Source organism: Dendrobium catenatum, unplaced genomic scaffold (genome assembly GCF_001605985.2).
Source record: "Dendrobium catenatum unplaced genomic scaffold, ASM160598v2 original_scaffold_61322, whole genome shotgun sequence".
NCBI lineage: Eukaryota > Viridiplantae > Streptophyta > Magnoliopsida > Asparagales > Orchidaceae > Dendrobium > Dendrobium catenatum.
In genome coordinates, this window is record NW_021379772.1 from 472,486 (window position 1) to 493,817 (window position 21,332).

The window sequence follows — 21,332 nt, forward strand, 5'->3', positions numbered from 1 at the left end:
GCTAACTTATGAGATTTACTTTTCAAGTTCATCACACCTATTGAGGATACATTTATTGACCTCATTTTTTTATGAGGTAAATGATATAAATAAAAATTTAAATTTCATACAATAATCATTGTACCAAACTTCAAACTCTAAATTAAACTCTATACTGTACATTAGCATAATGCCTTAATCATTGTATACATAAAGCTTCAATTTATAATCACCCTTGATTATCATGTGATCATTTGATCTATATCCTTACAATCAAAAAATGATTGTCAGTGATTTGAACATTTCAAAAACTAAAATTCCTTTAATCATTGACAAATTCAAAAGCCAAATCTAAATTAATCATTAAATCCATCAGTTGATTGTTCACAGTGATAGTTAGTTAATCATTTATTCAATAATTAATGATCACCAATGATTATTTATGATTTGAGCATTATAAACCATAAATTATTTTAAATTATTGATTAAATAAAATATAAATCATACTCATTGATTAAATCCATTATGACCTCAAAACTCTAAGATTTAGTGCTAGAACCAAACCCAAAACCCCTCGATCCATAACCTATGTTTGGAGAAATTTCCATCACCTTGAAACTTGATCAAATGACCTTGGATTCCTAGTATATCACTTGTATATCGATTAGACATGTCTCTAGGGTTAACCACATAAATTTGAATGTTTTTAAGACCCCTAACTCTACAAACTCAAAGCATTTCCATAGACTACAAAACCTTCAAATATTTATTTCCCATGCTACTGAACATACCATACTGTAGAATTTGATCTTTGAAGCTTTGTCAACTCATTGAACATCACAATTGACATAAATATGATGCATTGAGCCAACATTGAACTTTGGATGACCATGGTTGACTATAAAATTATAATACCTTAAACCTAAAAATACTAAAGTTTCCTTAAATCTCAACATGGCTAAATCAAACAAAGCCATGCAACCTTCCACAAATATGTTCAAAACACCATTTGACATCTATTGAACTAGACTCTAAGCCTTAGTCAACCCCAGTTTGAAAGTTTGGGGAAGTTGTAAACCTTGGGAACTGCCCTAGACACAACTAAGAGGGGGGGGGGGGGGGGGGGGGTGAATTTGTTATTTAAAAATTTTCATTATCACAAGACAATATCTTTTTAAAAATTTTCAATAACCTTAAATAAACAATTTGATCACCTAAAGTAGAAGCTAATTAACTTAGCAATAATTATAATAATGGTGATGATAATTTAATCAATTAAATCTAACATCAACCACAAATTTTTCATCATGCAACTTTTAGGAAAATTAATTATAGAAAATAAAAATTAGAATGAGTACATCAAAATTTTATAATGGTTCGGTCAAACCATGAACTAAACCTACTCCCCAGAATCCTCATCTCTAAGTATTGCACTAAACCTTTATAGACTCTCATTTATCCCCCATAACTTGGCAGAGAAGCCCTTAGAAAATCTCTTCCACAAACCCAGTGCGACAAAGGATCATAATCTTTTCACATTCCTAGTGAGGCAGAGAACATTGAATCCTTTGTCACCTTCTTGGTGAAGGTAGAGAACTTGGAATCCTTTTCACCTTTCTTGTGAAGGTCTAAAATATGGAATCCTTTTTCTCCCTTTTGGTGAAGGCAAAGAACCTCAAATCACTTTCACTTTACCTTGTATAACGGAGTAGCCTAGTCCTTTGACACGAAGAAGATTTTCTTCCCTAAGCTTCCCTCAATACAAACCTTGACATATGGAGGAACTTGGGTGCCATTTCGTTGAAGCAACTATGTGGAATGCCCTCTCACACCCCATTGATGCCCACAAGAATTTTCTCCCTCTTTAACAAACTCCACCCTTTTTCTCCCAAGCTCTAGGAACTCTCTTCAAACTTTCTTTAGAAGAAAATAACTCAGTGAATGCCAAAAAGACTCTTACAAAGTCTTATGAGAAAGCTTAAATAGATGGCTTAAAATAATCCTAAAAATTCAATTCATCCATAAATGTTCATACAATATGATCAAAGGATCATCCAGTACGATACCTAAATTTGACCTGTTAGTACTGTACGATCACCAGATAGTAGCATACGAGTAGTTCAAATTTTTGCTATTCATATTGTATGTTATACATTTAATATAATAAAATCAATTAAAATTTTCATGTTTGTATTGTACAATCAGCTTTTAGTATATTATGATCTATTCAGTTTGTACTTTGGAATGAGTAGTAATACAGTACGATTAGTTCAACTAAATTACATTTCATCCAAGATGAATAATGGGATGACTAAATATCATCTCTATCAATTTTATAGTAAGATCAAATTTGTATAGTTCAATAAAAAAAAAAAGCAAATTAAATTGATTAATCATAGGATTAAATTATGGAATATTTTAAACATCATACAATATTATTAGGTTCGCACAATTTGAATATAACAACATTTAAAATTCAAAATTTCTCCTAATATAATTAACGATAAGGTTTTTTATTATAATAGATCGTCTAGTATGATGTTGTATTTTGTACTGTATGATTAATTATTTTTCAAAATTATTTTCTCAAAAGAAAAAAAATTAATTAATTTATGTAACAATAGATCATATAGTACGATCCATATCATACAGTATGATATTATTTTTTTTTTTTAATTTAAATTATTTTTATATCACTTGTGTGTGTATCACGGTTACCAGACTAGCATACACCCTTATATAATATGAATCATAAAATACAAAATAAATAAATAAAAATTACATACACTTTCAATGCACCCTATTTAATCCAATTTTAACATCTGAAGCTTCATTGAATGGTGCATGATGTACCCGAAGTGTTAGTACACACATGAACAAATTTGTACTAAAAATACTAGGAGGATTAATGAAAAAAATAATCTAAAAGTAGCCATTATAATTTTTAAAAAGTAATCTAAAATTTAAGTTTTGAAAAAAAGCTCTCATACCACTTATAAAGTTAGGATAGATTGTAACCTATACAATTGTCCTAAGGCTAATCAAGATGGGGGGTGAATTTATATTTTAAAAATTATTCTCTTGGTAATTAAGGAGAAAACTTTTTTTTTTTTGATAAAATAGTTTTTAACCACAAATACTGAAATGCTGAAAAAATAATAATGCAGAAATAAAAATGAACTTAAGAATTTATAGTGGTTTGGTCCAATAAGACCTATGTCCACTCCTTGAAGACTCTGTCTTTAAGTATTACACTATTACAAAAAGTGACTCTTCTTTTGTCCCCATAACAAGGCGAGGAACCCTTTATAATTTTCCTCTCTTCCACCAATCCCCTGTGTGGCAGAGTATTGTCTTTCTTTCACACCCTCCAGGTGTCTATAGAGTACTTTCATCCTATCACACTCTCTAAGTGTCGACAGAGTAACGTCATCCTTTTACACCCTCCAAGTGTCGGTAGAGTACCATCATCTGATCACACCCTCCAAGTGTTGGTAGAGTACCAGATCTTCTTCAAATATTTTCTCTTGAGCAACTAGAAAGAATAAAGGAAGTGTAGTAACCAAACAAAAAAAGAGAGTCTTACCTTTGAGTAACCTTCTGATCCCTTCATACTTCACTTGCAAGAATTCTCTCTCAAATACTCTCCCAAAAATACTCTTTCACTTGATCTCAAAGAACTCATGAAGAACAACCTTTTTTCAGTCAGTTTCTAAGGACTATTTTATAAAAGACAAAAAAAAACCTTCCAAAAAACTGAAATTTTTAATTTTGAGCATACTCGATCATACATTACAATCGATATTCATCTCGGATGAATAGTTCAAAATTGACTGGTACGATCCTTTACGAAATGTTTTTGTACAAGCCTATCGTATCGTTCATTTTTTTATTGTACAGTAATGACCATTTATCAAAAAATTCTTATTCGTCCGGATGAAAATGTTCCCATTAATTTTGTACTATGGACGTCGTCTATACAAAATTCAAATTGTCCTGGACAAACAATTTAAAAAATTTACATGTTCATCTGGACAAAGATGTTCCCCACATTTTGCACTATAGACATCGTCTATACGAAGGCCAGACCGTCCCGGACAAATAGTACTTAGAAAAACATTTTCGCTCAATTTTTGATTAACTGTTTGCTAGAGGAAATAAAATAACCAAATCTTCTCGTACAAATGAAAATTGTATAGTACAATTAGTTTTACAAATTTACAGATTTTAAACACTCCCTAGTGTGTGTGTGTGCGTGATTACTCAATTACAGTTACACACTCTTAGACTCAATAAAAGTGAGAATTACATACTCCATTTATAATAAACCCTAATCTATTCTGCCTTGAAGTCTTCAACAACCAGGAGAATAATTTCCCTAAAATTTTAGTACACATAAATAACAAAAACAATATATCTAATATATGTTAAGTGAAATAGTAATTAAAACAATAATATTTGGAATGATAAAAAATACACATATTGAAAGAATCTCAATAATCGAAAAACAAAATTGCAACAAACTCAACATAAATATCAGTGGAATTGATCAAGACCCAATCATCTTATGCAAGCCCCTACAGGGGTATGTTGATTGTAGTAGTTGGAGGGTGTGCAAGTGATGGAAATCAGGTGAAGGAAAATTGATTGGTTTCCATGTGGTAAAATGATGATGATGGTGGTAGAGAGGTAAAGGGCCCTTGATGGCCATTGTTTGAAGGGCCGATAATGGCAGTTGTCGAACCATTTTTTATTGAAGATAATATTTATTCATATTGATGGGGGTATATAACAGGTAGCCTGATGGAAGGGGGTAGGGGTACTACGCCACACAAATAGTATAGTTACATGCTAAGGATTTAAATTGAGTAGAGGTTTGATTATAACGAGGCTATGCTCTATCCTAGATGGAGTTGAAGGAGATGCTATGAAGTGCCATATAGTAAAAGTTAAGAGAAATCCACCAAGGATATTGTCATATCTAGGATTATTTGTTAGTGTTTCTCAATGATGTTATTTAGTAAGGAAGAGGTTGAGGAAGATTCACAAGGAATGTTTGAACTATTCGAGGTTGTTTGCCAAAGTATTGCTTGATAGCATAAATCTATGTGGAAGAGGTTGAGGGAATCCAAAAAGGATGTTTGACCAATTTGAGATTATTTGGTAGAGCATTGCTCAATAACATTAACCTCTATAGAAGAGGTTGAATCGAATCCCCCTCAAATTAATTATGCCTTAATTAGGATGGATAGAAAACCATGTATATCCCAAATCAAAGGTGAAGAATGATATATCTTTAGACAATGACTAGCTTTTTAAGGCCAAGACTATGACCTTACCCCAATAGAAGAAGTCTAGTTGGGGATTGTATAGAGTTTAGGATTTACTTGAAGCCTTCTTAAATTTTTAAGAAGCTTTATAATATTTGGTTGATAGCAACATTATTTTCAGACAAGTAAAATATTAAAAACACTTGTTTAACTACAACTATATTAAAAATTATTACCATATAGTCTAAATCTTATTCCTATAGAATTGATGCAGTAATGGCTGATAGAGAAGAGGTGATAGAATATTTTTTCTTACTGTTATAATGAAGTTGCCCTCAATATTAAAGTACATCCTTTAGACCTTATAATAGGTCATGATAAAGGGACTGCCTTGCTTTAGTCGTGCCTAAGACATTGATGTGGACGGCCTATCGAGGTTACATCAAAGGTTTCCTCGAGCCAAGAATTATTTCTAAAAGAATTGATGTAGTGAGGGATGATAGTTGTCGGGAAACGACACATGTTTGCTATTATTGAGAGGTTATCTTTAATATCTAACGACTTATTTTGAACTTGATAATATATCATGATACGAGGCCTACCTTGCTTCAATTGTACCCAAGTCATTAACGTTAACGACCTTTCAAAGTTCTAGAAAAAGTTACCCCCATCCAGGAATTATTTCCAACATAATTGATGTAGTGATGGAGATAATTATCAGGAGATGATGTATTTTTATTATTGTAGTGACATTAGCCTTAATATTTAAGGACTTAATTTTAAGTTCATAATATATCATGATAAGGGGACTACTTTGTTGAGGGGGTTGCTACTTAGCTTTGCATGTTTTACACTCTTGCAACTTATATGATTTTGATGATTTCAAATATTATTATTTTGATTATTATCTTCTCCTAACACATTTTAGAAGAATTATTTTTGCTCTTGTGTGTACTAACATTTAAGGAAAATCACTCCAGATTGTTGAAAACTTCAAATCAAGATCAGCTTAAAATGTTTTATAAACTGAAGTCTGTATTTTTCATTTTATTGAGTCTGAGAGAGTGTAATTGTAATTAAGTAACTTAGCACACACACACAGGGGGAGAGCTTTAAAATTAACAATTTTTTAAACTGATCGTACAGTATGAACCAGGTTCATACAAGACGATCTGGTCAGTTATACTCCCAAACGAGCAATGGAATGAACAAAGAGTGCAAAAATTTTCTAAGTATAGATCGTCTAGATGATATTTATCGTTCGTCCCAGGATGATACTCTCTGTATGTGTTCATTCAAATTATATTTATCATACGTCCATGGACGATGCTCTCTATGTGAGTTCGTCCAGATGATATTTATTATTTGTCCCAGGATGATGGGCTCTAGATTTGCCAAAATGAACTATTCGTCCAGACGATATTTATGGTTCATCCCAGGACGATCTTCTCTATTCTGAAACTTGAAATTCGTCCTACTTTTTTGTACGAATGAACTTTGAGAATAACTATTCATACCGGATGAACCAGGTTCGTACGGGACAATGATCGGGTATGAAGGGAGTTCGTACCAGTTCACATTAAGTTCGTACACAACAATTTTTACACTATTCGTACATACAAAATTGGATCATACGGGACGATCATGGATGGCCAGAAATTGAAAAATGCAGTTTTTGGACGGTTTTACGTGTCTTTTCTATAAAAGGTCCATTTTAGACTGTCTTAAAATCTTTTTGTCATTTGGTATTTGTGCATACTAAAGGGAATTTGAAGGAGAGAGTGAGAGAGAGTATTTGAAGGAGATTTCTTACTACTAGAGCGTGAAGCTTTCACTTGGTTACTCAAAGGTAAAGATCTCTGTTAGTAATTTATGATTACTTCTCTCTTTTCTCTTGTTATTCTAGATTTCTCGAGTGAAGATTACTCAAAAGGATCCGGTTCTCTGCCAACCCTTGGAGAGTATGAAAGGACGAAGGGTTCTATGCCTACACTTGGAGAGTGTGAAAGAACGAAGGGTTCTCTGCCTACACTTAGAGAGTGTGAAAGAACGAAGGGTTCTCTGCTTACACTTGGAGAGTGTGAAAGGATGATGATTCTCTGCCTACACTTGGAGAGTGTGAACAGCCAATGGTTCTTTGCCGACACTTGGAGGGTGAAAAAGAATGACGGTTCTCTACCGCACCGGGTAGTGGTGGAAGAGAGTTTTTGTAAAGGCTTCTCTGCCTTACTGTGGGGGAAAAAGGAGAGACACTAGTGGTAATAGTGCAATACCTTAAGTGGGAGACTTCATGGAGTGGATGTAGGTCGTGTTTGACCGAACCACTATAAATCTTGTGTCTTTTATTTTCCACTGCTTTTTATTTTCTCTGTGCTTGTTATTTTCTGTGGTTGAAAAATTGCTTTTATAATTTCAAAAACAATTTCATTGGCTTTTCAAATTTAAAATAAGAGAAATTTTTTAAAATTATTAATTCACCCCCTTCTTGATTAGCCGTTGGGATAAAAGCTTTGGTCTAACAACTTAACTCATATTTAACAAGTTTCAACATACTTTGCTTCAATCCCCAGAACATTGGCATGAATGACCTTTCAAGGTTGAAGATATAGTTGCCCCGTAGTCAGGAATCATTTCCCATAGATGGAACGAAATTATTACATCCTAAAACATTAACAGTGGTAGAGAGATATAGGGTTTAACATCCTAGCTTTGTTCGAAAATCTAGAACACATAGAGAAAGAGACAAGGGTGCAAGTGCCATAATAGACACTAAGATTTTTATGTGAAAAAACTAGAAAAAGAGAAAAAACTATCGGGCATGGCCTAGTTAAAATTATTCCGCAAGTGTTTGTTATTGATTACAAATGAGGCCCTTCCTGGGGGTGAAGGCCTTGGCTCGATGTAGTAAATATACATCATATAGAGCACATTATATTGGGAGTTAGAAGAATCTAGCGATATGAGAGTTATTTTTAATGGAGAGTGTTGGCATATTCATTTAGTTGGTAGGATAGTAGTTGGGAGATGATGGCGGAGGGACGACAGTCCGTGGTTTATGGAGGTCGGAGGGACTATAGTCTGTGGGAGACAGAGGTAGAAAGGGTCGTAGTTGATGGGGAAGGAGGTTAGAGGTACGTCAGTTAGCCGACGATGATGGTTCGAGGGACCATAGTTGGTAGGCGACGGAGGTTGGAGGTACCGTAGTCAGCATGTTAAAGGTTATCAGATAGACCATAATCAGTGGGTGATGGAGGTCTTAGAGATTGCAGTTGGTGGGCGATGGTGATTTGAGGGAGCGTAGTTGACAGGAGATAGTGGTCAGAAGGAGCATAGTTAATATGCTACATTGGTCAAAGGGTTCATAGTCGGCGGGCGATGTTGGTCTAAGGGATTGTAGTCGACGGGCGATAAATGGTTAGATGGATTACAGTGGGTTTGATATGGTGGTAGTATGGACCATAGTCAGTGGGAAACAATGGTCAGATGGAGAGTTGTCGGAATGCAACAATGGTCGGATGGATCATAGTCGATAAGCGACGGAGGTTGAAGGGACCATAGTCAGCGGATGATGGTAGTCAAAGTGATCATAGTCAACGGGCGAAGGTGTTTGAAGGGACCAAAATTGATGGGTGATGGTGTTCTGTGGAGTAATGGTTAGTAGGACCATAGTCGATGGGCGATGAAGGTCAGATGGAATGATGGATTATAGTTGGTAAATGACGGGGGTTGGAGGGACGTCAATATACACATGATAGGGGTCAGATGGACCATAGTGGGCTAGAAAAGGTGGTTAGAGGTGTTTCGATAGTAGCCAAGTGGAGGTTCAGTGGAGGTCAATGATGGGCAGAGGTTCGGAGGTGATTGGTGGATGGGTAATGGTCTAGAGATGGTCGGCGGTTGGGCAGAGTTCTAACTGTGTGGCACAACGATGGTCAGATGGTGATCGGTGGCAGGGTGGTGGTCTAGTAATGATCTGCAGCTGGGTAGTGGTTAGGCGATGGTCGATGGAAGTTCACTAACAGTGGTGCTTGAGTAGAACTCTAGGATCCTTTAAGCTTCAAAGCTCTCTTCTATTTCCTGCAAAAGGTCTAAGCCCACCGCTCATGAAGAGGGCATGGGCCTATTTATAAATTTTTATGGGGGGCATGCTCCATTAATATGAGAAGATCCAGGGAAAAATCAGAGTAGTTAATCAGATAGCTCATATTGATTCACTCAATGATAGATCATATATCATTCATCAAGCATTTAAGTATCAAAGTTATGTCAGAATTAAGCTATCTTAGACTCGTTGGGTTTGTTTCGTCGAGCCAGTCGATTCTACTATAAACATGCTATATATTTGGATATAATTTGGTCATCCAATTTAAGATTTTAAACTTCCAAATGTGCTTCAATCCCTTGATTTAGACTCATTTGAGCTCTGATCAATGCGATTTTGGTGTCATTGGGTTGTTTTAGTTGAGTCTCTTAATTAAACTATATGTTTATTGAAATAGGATTTCAGATAGTCCCAAATTTAATTTTGAAAGTTTACAAATTGGATATGCCTCGAGGTTTGTGTTTGATCAAGGCAGTTTTTGGTGTCAGATCAAGTACATATCAAAGTAGGTTAATAATGGAGAATATCATGGGCAACTTTTGAAGTGACTTTGCCAGCTACTTAGCCATTTTGAAGGCGACCAAGAGGAGAAGTATAACATAAGGTTGAGCAAGAGCCCCATCGTTCTAGTGGGAGGGACTAAAATGCTCTCAATGTTATTTAATACTTTGAATTGTTAAGTTAGGCATTTTTTTACAGTTTTCTTATTACTTAATAAAATAGTATTTTGGTACAAAAAATTTTAGTTCTAAATTTTTTTTTATTTAAAAAGTTATTTTAGAAAACAGTAAAAAACATTAAGAGAATTCGAGGACCCTAATAATGCTTAAAGATAGTACTTTCAAAGTTTTTGACAGACAATAACACTAACATAAGAACTTAAAATTTAAAAACTCAAGCTCCATTCATTACAAGAAATCTTGAGTAAACAGGAAATTTCTTTAAAACAACAATCAAGTAAACTGAATGACAAGAAACATTCTGATACAGAACTGCCATTGACTGTTTTTGATAAGCATGAAAAAACAGTTCAATTTTTTCTTTCAATTTGAATGTCTTATTGACAAATATCTGTCCTAAATCAAATTCAGACATTGGCTGAAGATATGAAGGGCCAATTTAATAATTCTACTGATATAAACAGCTTTTAGTGGTCCCTTTGTTCGACATCGATCATTAACATACAAAAAGCGTTAGAAAATTAATAAGGCGAGAAGAAGATTTCAAAATTGCTGGCTACTTGGCTTTTTATGCCGGCTTTGAATTTGCATTTTTTTCATTAATACTTGTTCGTGCCCCTCGCGTACTGCAAAGGGAGCCACGTGGTATCCATCTTACATGGCAGATGGTGACGATAGAGTTCAGAAGAGAGAAGTACGTTTAGCATTGCTATGCTTTTCATATTTCTTTTACAGAAAATTATATTCAATAATTTTCTGGCGACCAAATGATGGGCACTTTGATTATATACTCAACAATGTTTGCTTTGATTAATTAATCGACTTTTCAAGCCCTATTTAATTAATGGTGTTGCTGATAATGACTTTATTTAACAACAAAAATAACCACCATCTCAAGCTTTTATCCCAGCATGTGGGGTCCGCTATATGAATTATTTTTCGTCATTATATTTTATTGAGTGTAAAATTTTCATTTCAATATAATAAAAAACGATCATTTCTAATATTTTATAACAAGATTTTTTTAAGTTTACATCTAACTTTCTTAATATAGGTCAGATCTAATACATCTACGTTCTTAATCGGGTCATCTAAAGACTGACATTTTATGTGACCAAATCATCTAAGGTGATGCTCTCAAATCCTCTCTTTTTAACATATGGTGAAACTTTTTATTATATCTCATGTTTTATGATGCTTTTATCTGAAATTATTTGTTCCACGTGTCTTAATAATACAACAACAAGTTTTTATTTCACTATGTGGGGTCAGCTACATGAATCCTTTTTCTCCATCGTGCCCTATTAAGGGTCAGATTCTCTTCTAAATCTAATAAAGAAAGGTTATTTCTAATATTTTCTAGCCAAGACTTTTTAGGTATGCATCTTCCTTTCTTAATATAAGTCAAATCTAATACATAGATGCTTAATAATATGAAAAAAAAATAATTAAAAATGAGCCCAATGTCCTCCCAAGAGTAAATCCCCAGATGACACCTTTGATGCTCAAATTAGTAGTTAAGAATATATAAGGATCAAGCAATGAGAATAATGAGGTGTTGTTTGGTGAAATGGATCGGTTGTTTTAAGTTGCTTTCTTTATTTATAATTTAATGTACATATTTTTGTACTCTAAAATGTTGAGAATAGCAAGAGATGATGAAACCTTATAAGTAAAAAAGTTTGATGGGAAACTCTATTATAGCCATGGCCAAGAATTTTCCTCACACATATAAAGGTGGATTGTAGCAAATTCAGATAAATGATAACTCATTTCATTTGTAAAGATCGTAGCAAGCATCAAAATCCAACGCATAAAGTGCATCTAAATCGCTTAAGGTTGAACAAAAAAATATTTTTGTCGACGACATTGAGAGTTAAACAGTGAGATATAAGCTAAGGACATACCTACTGACCTTGATGTTCTCGATCTCCAGGTGTGTGCATTTAAAATTTAGGGTTTCTTGAATCAAACTTAAGCTTTAGAATGAAATATTGCTTCCAAAGAAATTTGACCAATTATGTATTATGCTAACTAAGTTTATTGTTAATCTTACATTACTTATAGCCCATATCAAAATATAGCATGGACACTCATGAAAGAAGCAAATAATACTAGTAATGTAAAGTACGTATGAAAATGTAGAACTCATTATCATATATAGAATAACATTGATGCTTATCATTTGGAAATTATTTCATAATTAATAAAGTATTTAGAGGACCCTATTACTCAAGGAAAACATCAATGCTAACTTTATATTTATCATAAGATATCTCAAGTACCTTGCTAAAATATAAAAATTAGACACTCATGGACTCATCATGAACCCTTGTTGTTATTAACATTATGTTAGAGGCTATATTTGTTTAATAGAATTCAATTTCCTTAAGTTTACTTGATTAGTGGCATAATGTCAATGAATTTTTTGACGACCCTCTAAAAGAATTATAGATTTCTTAAAACTGGTAACTTGCTAGCAATGCATACAAGAAAATAAACAATTTAGCAACATTCCTACAATCGATGCTGATCAACCTGAAAGCAAATATAAAAATTTATGATGAACTATTGAATGTTAATACATAAGAGAATGTGCTAATTCGCATACATATCACAACAAGAGGCATAAACAGGAAAATTGTAGAAATTATAATGCATTACCCGGAAACAAAGGCATAAAGCTTTTGATGAATGCAAACATCTACAAGAAATAAAGAAGATTCATTAGTGCATGAAAACTTGCCCGTCTAATATAGCTAATAACCCATAATTTGATGTCACGCCACATGATTCAATATTCATATAAGCAAACTGAAGGCCCCCACAAGCTATGATGCTATGTTACTGTATCTAAGGCGTATATAAGCTCTTAGATAAAGCGTTGTGCACATTCAAGTGATAGCTACCCACACAACTAATTAGTGCTAAATATTTTAAAATGCCCTCACATATAGATTACAACATATATAGACATGAAAATGAAAGTGCACTTGCAAGTACAATAACATGTATGCATGTGAGAAAATACACCCTCACGGACATCGACAAGCGTGTGATGGGTACACATGTGATGTCTAGAAATGCTACGCGAGTCAAATGGTTAAACTAAGTTTGAGCCTGATCCTTCTATGCGAGTGGGTAGGAGTCAACACGACTTGAATTATCAAACAAGTATACGATCGCGACATCTACCATGATATTTGTTTTAATATGTTCATATTAGGCCTTACAAGTCGATAACTTGGAAAATTAACCAATAAAGGCATCAAGCATGCAAAAAACTTGATTCTCTATCGCCAAGTAGACAGAGGCAATAAGGTTGAATCCACAAATAAAATTCCCTTTGGATACCTTGATGATGGTTGTGTTCACAAAAACTCTCAATCGAAGGGTTCACAAAATACTTAAAAGTCCTTACAAGTACCCACAAAATTCAAAACTCTAAAAAAAAAGCCAAAATCCAAAAATATTTAAAAATGAAATTAACCATTATAACACTTAAAGCAAAACTCATCCACCCTCCATAATAGTTTGCTGGTCTACATGGTATACTTGGATGAAGCAACCCATTTTTGTCGACAAGGATCCTTATGTCAGGTTGGGTTCGAGACCTTCTCTGATTAAGTAGACCATGAACCACGATGGTCCGGGACGACGGAATCATGGGATCTTGATTGTGTCCATCATCACTTTCCCCACTATCTCCTTTAAGAACAAGATGGTAAATTTCTAATTTTAAATATCAAACTCTCAAACACCCAAACTAACACTGCTACTATACACCAGATAACATGTACTTCTGCATATCTGTTTGACAATTAGTTTTAATTGAAAGTTATTGGACGGATAATTAACTATAGGGTGTTTGTGCCTATAGGAAACCTAAACTCAGATCTAAAGTCCTCGTAAAATGAGGGAGAAATCACATGGTGGTGTCTTATTTTAAACCAATATGTCTTCTGAAAATTTATCCTGGAACCTAATTTATTAAAACTCTCCCGAAAGAGGAGAGGACGGGGAGCAAATTTTCAAAGCCTACAAATAATAAAAATATTATGTTGCACTTATCAAATAATGCCATTCTACATATATGATTACCTTTAAGAAATTATGACAGGAAAAAGCATCTAACTTATACTGCGGAATGATTACCTATCGGCACCGTCATTGTCAAGAACTATTTTTCTGCGCGGCAAACAAAGTACCTCTGATCTACCATTTTACTTGTGTAAACAAAAGCTACTTTAAAGTGCTTGGCTTGAATTTCTTTCAATAAAAAGTCCTGACTGCAGACTATAAAAGAAACAGCATAGGTTAAGGCTGTAAAAGAAACAGAGCACTAGTTCAAGTCCTTAAAATAATAAAGAGATTAAGCCATTAAGCGTTTGTCTAAGCAAGCTTTTTTCCGGGTTTAGTTTTTCAAATTTTAACAATAATTTTATTTGACTATTACTCTTTTATCATTTTTTTTTAAATCTTGGTATTGTAAAGCTATTTTTTACAACAATTTTAAAACATTAATTTTCTCACAACTTTATAATTATCTTTATAAAAAACTTAAATAATCTCAAACAGACGAAGATTTTATTTGGGGCAACATAAGCTTTTCTATTTTTGCTCTTTAAATTTAATTTCTTAGTAGCACTTTAAAATTTGTTAGGTTAAAAAATAAGCTTTTGAAAGGTAACAATTAGAATAACCAGCAAAAAGTTTTCTTTTAATTACGCATTATATTTTTTACTAACGGTCTTTATCACAAAAAAGTTAAAAAACAAAAACGGTTCTAAATAAAAGATAAAATATATTAGCGTGCAGTTCTGTTCATGTAATTTTAATGTATCAGATTAAAGTTGGTTTTAGTGGGTTGCCCACCGAGATCTAAAGTTTTGCCAAGCAGAAATTTCCTTATTGCGGTTTAAATAAATAATATTAACTTTTATTGAAGTACATGAACTTCAAAAGTTGTACTTCATGTACTATGCTACCATTATTTTTAAATCTGCCTGAATTTGAAATTAGCAGTTATTCCCCAAAAAAAAAAAAAAAATAGCAGTTATAAAAAAATGGATTTTTCCATTCAATAACTGAAATAGTGCTACATGGTCTAAATTAAACTCAGTATGGACAAAGTTTTTATCTAAATTAATTCGTGATTAGAATAACTTCAAAGAGATTAGAGGGGTAAGATTAAGGCTTCGTTTGGGACAGTTTTCTTCCTGCTTCGTAAAGCTGTATTCTAGCACAAAAATTAAAATCTTTGTACTAAAAAGCCGCTTTACGAAGCAATAAGAAAGCCGTTTCATTTGGGACGATTTTTTAATTATTTCTTAAAGCAGCTTTCTAGTTCAAAAATTAAAAATTTTAAACTAAAAAATAATTTTAGGTAGTAAGAAAGCCGTCCCAAATAAAATCTAATAGAAAGATTGACATTTCGTTCTGATTAGGTTAAAAAAGATGGGGACGAAGAAAAAAAAACTGGATTTTAGACGTTTAGGTTTTGGTTAAAAAAAATCAATTCCATGTTGTTTCTCATTAAACCTATTCATACGTCCACAAATTCAGAATATTTTATTTTCACATAAAGTTAACCTTCATCAATTAATCATTAGGATCCACTCGGAAGCTATAAAGCGAAGGAAAGCATTCATGTTTTTATATGGCGAAGTTTATTTCCATGCGGTCCAAGAAATATAAATAAGTTGTGCTGGGGGCAGATGGGAAGAAAGATCAATGGAAGTAAATCAGGCTGGGTTGAGATGAAGTACAAAAAAGATAGAGAATTATAGACACAGACGAATATAGATTTCAAATATTTAGATTTTTGGTAGAAAATTGGTAACTCTTTTGTCTTTCTCGTGGATCCTAAACCCTAAAGCCTAAACCCTAAAATTGTGTAGGGAGTATTTATTTGGCTTTGAATTTGGATGTTCTTGTGTGAATCAATCGGATTGGCTTGATGAGAGTTTATCCTCGCCTCGTGGGGGTGAAGGGGATGAATTGGATGGGCCCGAGAAGGAGTTTAATGCAATGTTTAATTTGAATGTGAATCACATTGTTGAGAAGGCCTTCTCCCATAGGGGTGGGAAACATCATAAGCGTAAACCCAAAAGGACTTAACTCTTGTTATTGTGGGTTCGTCTGGTTCTGGTTGGTTGGGTGTGATTTATCTTTGGTGGGTTCTGTGTGTTTTTTGACCTTGTCGTGATGCTTTTGGGTTCTAGTTTGATGGGCTTCTGTTTGCACTTGCGGCCTTCTAGGGTTTCGGGCTGCTTGTTGTTGAGAGTCTTTCTGGTGTGGACGTATCTCTAGCTATTGTGTTCTTTTCAACTGTTATTGCTTGCCCTGTGTTTGGGACTTCTATATCCCTTGGAGGTTTGGGCTAGTGGCTGGTTGTTTGTCTATTGGTGGTTGGTAGTGGGGCTCTATTTGGCTCTTTTATGCCGATTGGGGGTTCCTTTGGTTATGGGACTTAACTCTTGTTCTTGTCAATTGGTTGCTCGTCGTGGTGCTTTGTTTAGCCCTCTTATGCCTATTTGTGAGCTCCCTAGGTGGATGGTTGTCTCTGGTTCTGTTAGTTGGTTTGTTTCTTTGTGTTGTTGGTGCTTTGTGGTGTAGTGTTGGTTTGCTTCTTTCACTTTCTCTTGTTCTCTATTCTCTTGTCTTTTCCTTCTTTCTGGTTGCTATTTTTGGACCTGTCGAGATGCTGACATTGGTTTCTTCATATTTTCCTTTCATGGGTGGCTCGCTCTGTGGTCAGGGCTTTTTGCTTTGTGGTTATTTCTTTTTGTTTGATTTTGTAGTTAGACTCATGAAAGGAAAAAATATAGACTATAACTATAGTCTACCTAGTCTTAAGCTGATCAAAATTATAAGTGAATGGTGGACTAATTATTTGAAATGTTAGTGAACACAAAATCAAAATAAAATATCATGAAAAAAAGAGAAAGCAGTATCAGACACAATAATGTTTGTTGTAATTAAAATCATAATGCAAGATTTAGGTTTGTAACAAACGAAACATTCAGTTTCATTATCTGAACCTATTAAGGAATGATATTTTTGCCTACGAGGGTGATATGATATTCATAATGACGTGTTTGATTTCAAAATTGAAATTTTGAAAATAAACTTTTCCTGATGAAAATTAAAATTTCAAACTCAAATTTTCAACACAAACAAAGCCTTTTAATTTTTCTATTAGAATCAAGATTATATATATATATATTTTAGGCGTTTAGCCTTATAAGATTTTTACATGACAATAATCTATACCTTCAAAGGATTTAGTCTTCTAAGATTTTTCAAGAATTATAGGAACCTATATCTTTTAAAGCTTTTATAATTCTTACATTTTTAAAGCACTTATACTTTTTAGGTCTTATACCATCTTTTTTTTTTTTTTGGGTGGAGAACCTATCAAACCCTTGCTCTCATGGAGCATTTCTAGTGAGAAGTTTATCAACTAATAGCTTTTATCAGGGCTTTATCAACTAATAGCTTCCATCGAGGCCATCTCATAGGTGTGCTTTGAAGGGTTGTGAGAGGAGAATTTCTCTTCCACTTCAAATCATGATATTTTTATAGTGATGAATATGTTCTCTACTAATTTTGAATTTAGGCTACTTCAAGGAAGTGTATTATAGGAGTTTTTTTTAGTGTTGGTGTTATTTATAATAAAAAGACTTTAATACTAATTTAGAATAACAACTTATTTGAAAGCTATATCTTTAGCTTAAAAAAATTTATCTTAGAAATTTTAATAAGATGTGAAACTCAACTTCCTTTTATTGTTTTAGTGATGGAATCTTCAATGTATAAGTGATGACACTCATATTAAAAAACTTTAAAAAACTTTGATAGTTTTTTTTTTAACATGACCCTCTTATTCTCCGTTATCAGGAGGCTAAAATTTTTCATATTATTATTTCAAATTAAAGTTTGGACATTTTTGGTGAAATAAATGTTCTATATCTTTATTTAACTAAATATATTTTTTATTAAATACTTTTTTGAATAATGAAAGTGACAACATTAAGAGTGGTCTCACCTATTTGCATTTTTAAACAATTTTGATCACTTAAGGTATTCATAAATTTGATTATCTATTATAGTGTTAGCCCTTGATGTGTTTAATGGGATATAATTAGATTACTCATTTTTAATTTAGTGAAAATATTGCATTTAGTCTTTTATTGCTCATACTTTCTTAATTGAGGAGGTTGACAAATTTCTTGTTGAGAATTTTATACTTGCTTGAAGATTGTCCAAATAGCTCCCAATGGACATCATTGTGCATATTAGATATTATTTATGCTTATACTCAATGAATAAGAAAAGTATATGAGCATTTTTCTCTTGCATCAGTAAAGTAAAAAAGGTTCAAGGAAGGGTCCTCCAAGAAAAAATACCTTTTAGTAACTCTAAATCTACTTCTAAAATTTGGCATACTTTTGATAACAACCCAAACTCTTAACTGTTGAAGTATTGTCCACATTGGCCTAAGGACCTCAAGATTTTGCCCTATTGGTGTAACTTTCAAGGAGGTCACTCGTGCTAAACTTTCTTTGGGAAGAGCATACTTAACTGATGTATTTCTTAATGGAATTTCAGCCATTACACCAAACGTGCCTCAATTTTTACGACTTTAGATTCTTTTTACTTAAAGAGCTTCACAATTTCTCCCACTTAATTAACTGACATTCTTGTCAGTATCTTTATCCTAGAATCATCCACTAGGTAGATAGGATTTTAGAGGTGGTCCCTATAATTTCAAGTGGTGACTCCCATCACATAACACTTTGTCCCATTTAGGGTCAAAACTCTCAGGTTATAGCACTTTATCATATAAGACACTTTGTTCCTATCTTTTGAATAGTGTATTGCTCTAATATCATTTGTCACAGTGCAAACTAATAACTTTTGAATAGTGTATTGCTCTAATATCATTTGTTTGCTTTGGCCTAAGGGCCTCACGGTTTTGTTCTTTTGGTGTAACTTCCTAAATGGTCATCGATCCCAGGATTTCTTTGGGATGAGCACGCTTAACTGTGGAGTTTCTTAATGAAATTTCAACCATTACATCAAAAAGTGTCTCAATTTTTAAGTGTTTTACTTCTTTTTAATTAAGGGCTTTCACACTTTAGAGGAGAATCTTTGAAAGGTTAACGGACTTGAGCTCATTTTAGCAAATCCTGAAATGATTAGGGTAGTTTTTTATAACCTTTTGATGGGAAATAAATTGTTTAATGAAAAGTGTGATGGGGGGACGTTAATAAGGTAATGCTAACTAAAGTCCTTGATGGTTGGTGGTGGACTATGAATTGGTCGTGTGATATAATAATGATGGGTTGAACTAATAGTATCTAAAAAACCTTGCTGAGGGTGTGGTGGAGGGGAAGCTGAAATTAAGGAGGTACTAGATAAATGGAATCAAATGGATCAACGTCAAACTATCATTCATTTATGGTGGGAGAACTCTATTATGTAGTGATGTTCAGCCTCCTCTACGAGTTAAAAAATTGAAAAGTTTCCTCGTTATATATATATATATATATATATATATATATATATATATATACAAATCTACAAAGTGAGTTATGCTTGGCCTTTACCATCTAGATTGTATTATCATTACTTGAGGAATTAATTGTCATCCAATGAAAAAGTATTTATAGCATATTGGAAAATATTTCTTATGGACATAGCAAAACTACTACATGCAAGAAATTTTGCAACAATCGAGAGTGAGTGTGTGTGTGTTTAATATCTCATGTTTTTACAATGATCTAGACCACATAGATGAAAGTTGCAAGAGACTGCATAATTTTTATGTAAAAATTCTAAATAGGGGAAAACAACAACGTATTCCCGAATTGCAATACTCTATTATATAATTAAAGATACAAGATTTTGCTCTTCCCCATAATTAAAAAGATGTGATTACATCATTGATAATAATATTTTGATTCTCATTATGGGGATTACAATAGAAGTGATGGAGAGTAGATATGATTATATAATGTCACTCAAGTGATGACAATATAATAATTGACGAATATCCATTGTTGATCAACATAAGTTAATAATAGAGTTGAATGTTTGTAGTTTGGCGATGATAGTTTTGGTTGTTGATGATGTCATCAACGGAAATTGTCGAGAAATATAATAGAATTTTAAAATCTTTTAGCTCTGAAACCTCTCTCATGTAGAAAATAAGTCCTAGGAATATGTTTTTTTAAGAAGGTTATTTTGTTAAATTTGAATAGAATAAAAAATCACTCCATCAAATTGCTCACATTCACTTAGATCATATATTATTTATTCAACATTAGAGAGACTTAATGATCTCCGCATTCAATGATCTTAGGCTAGCTGGATTTGTATTATTAATCCAGTACATGACTATAAGCATGCAAGATTTGGAGATTGTTTAAACCTTCAATTGTTGTAGCCTTGATTTGGATTCATTTTAACTAAAATTTAATCACATTTGGAGTATTTAAGCTTCAATTAATGTGTTTAAGCTTTTCATCTATGTTGCTAAATAGAAATGTTTTGTGACACATTTTCTTAGGAGTTTTTACATCAACTCTGTGGATATCCATATGCACACTTTGTCCTCTTGCAGCCCTTTCTCCTCGTTGACTTTTAACTTTATAAATTTCCATGGGAATGTTATTTTCTTCCTTTGAATCACATTTAACATAAAAGTCAATCATATATTCTTCCAGTTTAATAGATTGTATTAAAGAATGTTGATGTTCATCTATATAATCAATATAATATTAAATTTCAGTTTTCTCCATTACTAATTTCTTTCTTTCTTTTTTTTTTTTTTGTAGATTTTATGAAGAACCTTTCTTTTTTCCTTTATCTCCATAATATTTTAATGATTACTTATTTGTTTTAAGTGAGCCCCTTCGTAGTTGGATTCAAGGTGATATTCAAATAGCCCTAAATTTAAATCTTGAAATTTATAATTTAAATATTACATCGAGATTCATACTAATTAATTGAGTTTTCTTAAGATGTATCAAAAGTAAAATAAATCATATGAATCATTAGTACCTTTTTGGGACTCCTAAGTCAACCTAAGACTTCTTGGTTGTAGTCAAAACTCTTAAGATGTATACAAAAATTATAGATTTCATCAGGTACGATCCATGGGATGACTAATTTGTACACGGGTAATTGTACCATACGAACTGTATCGTATAGTATGATCAATTACAATAATTGTCAATTATCTAATTGCTTAATATCGTGGAATTAATTAAGAAAGAATTAATTATGGCTTAC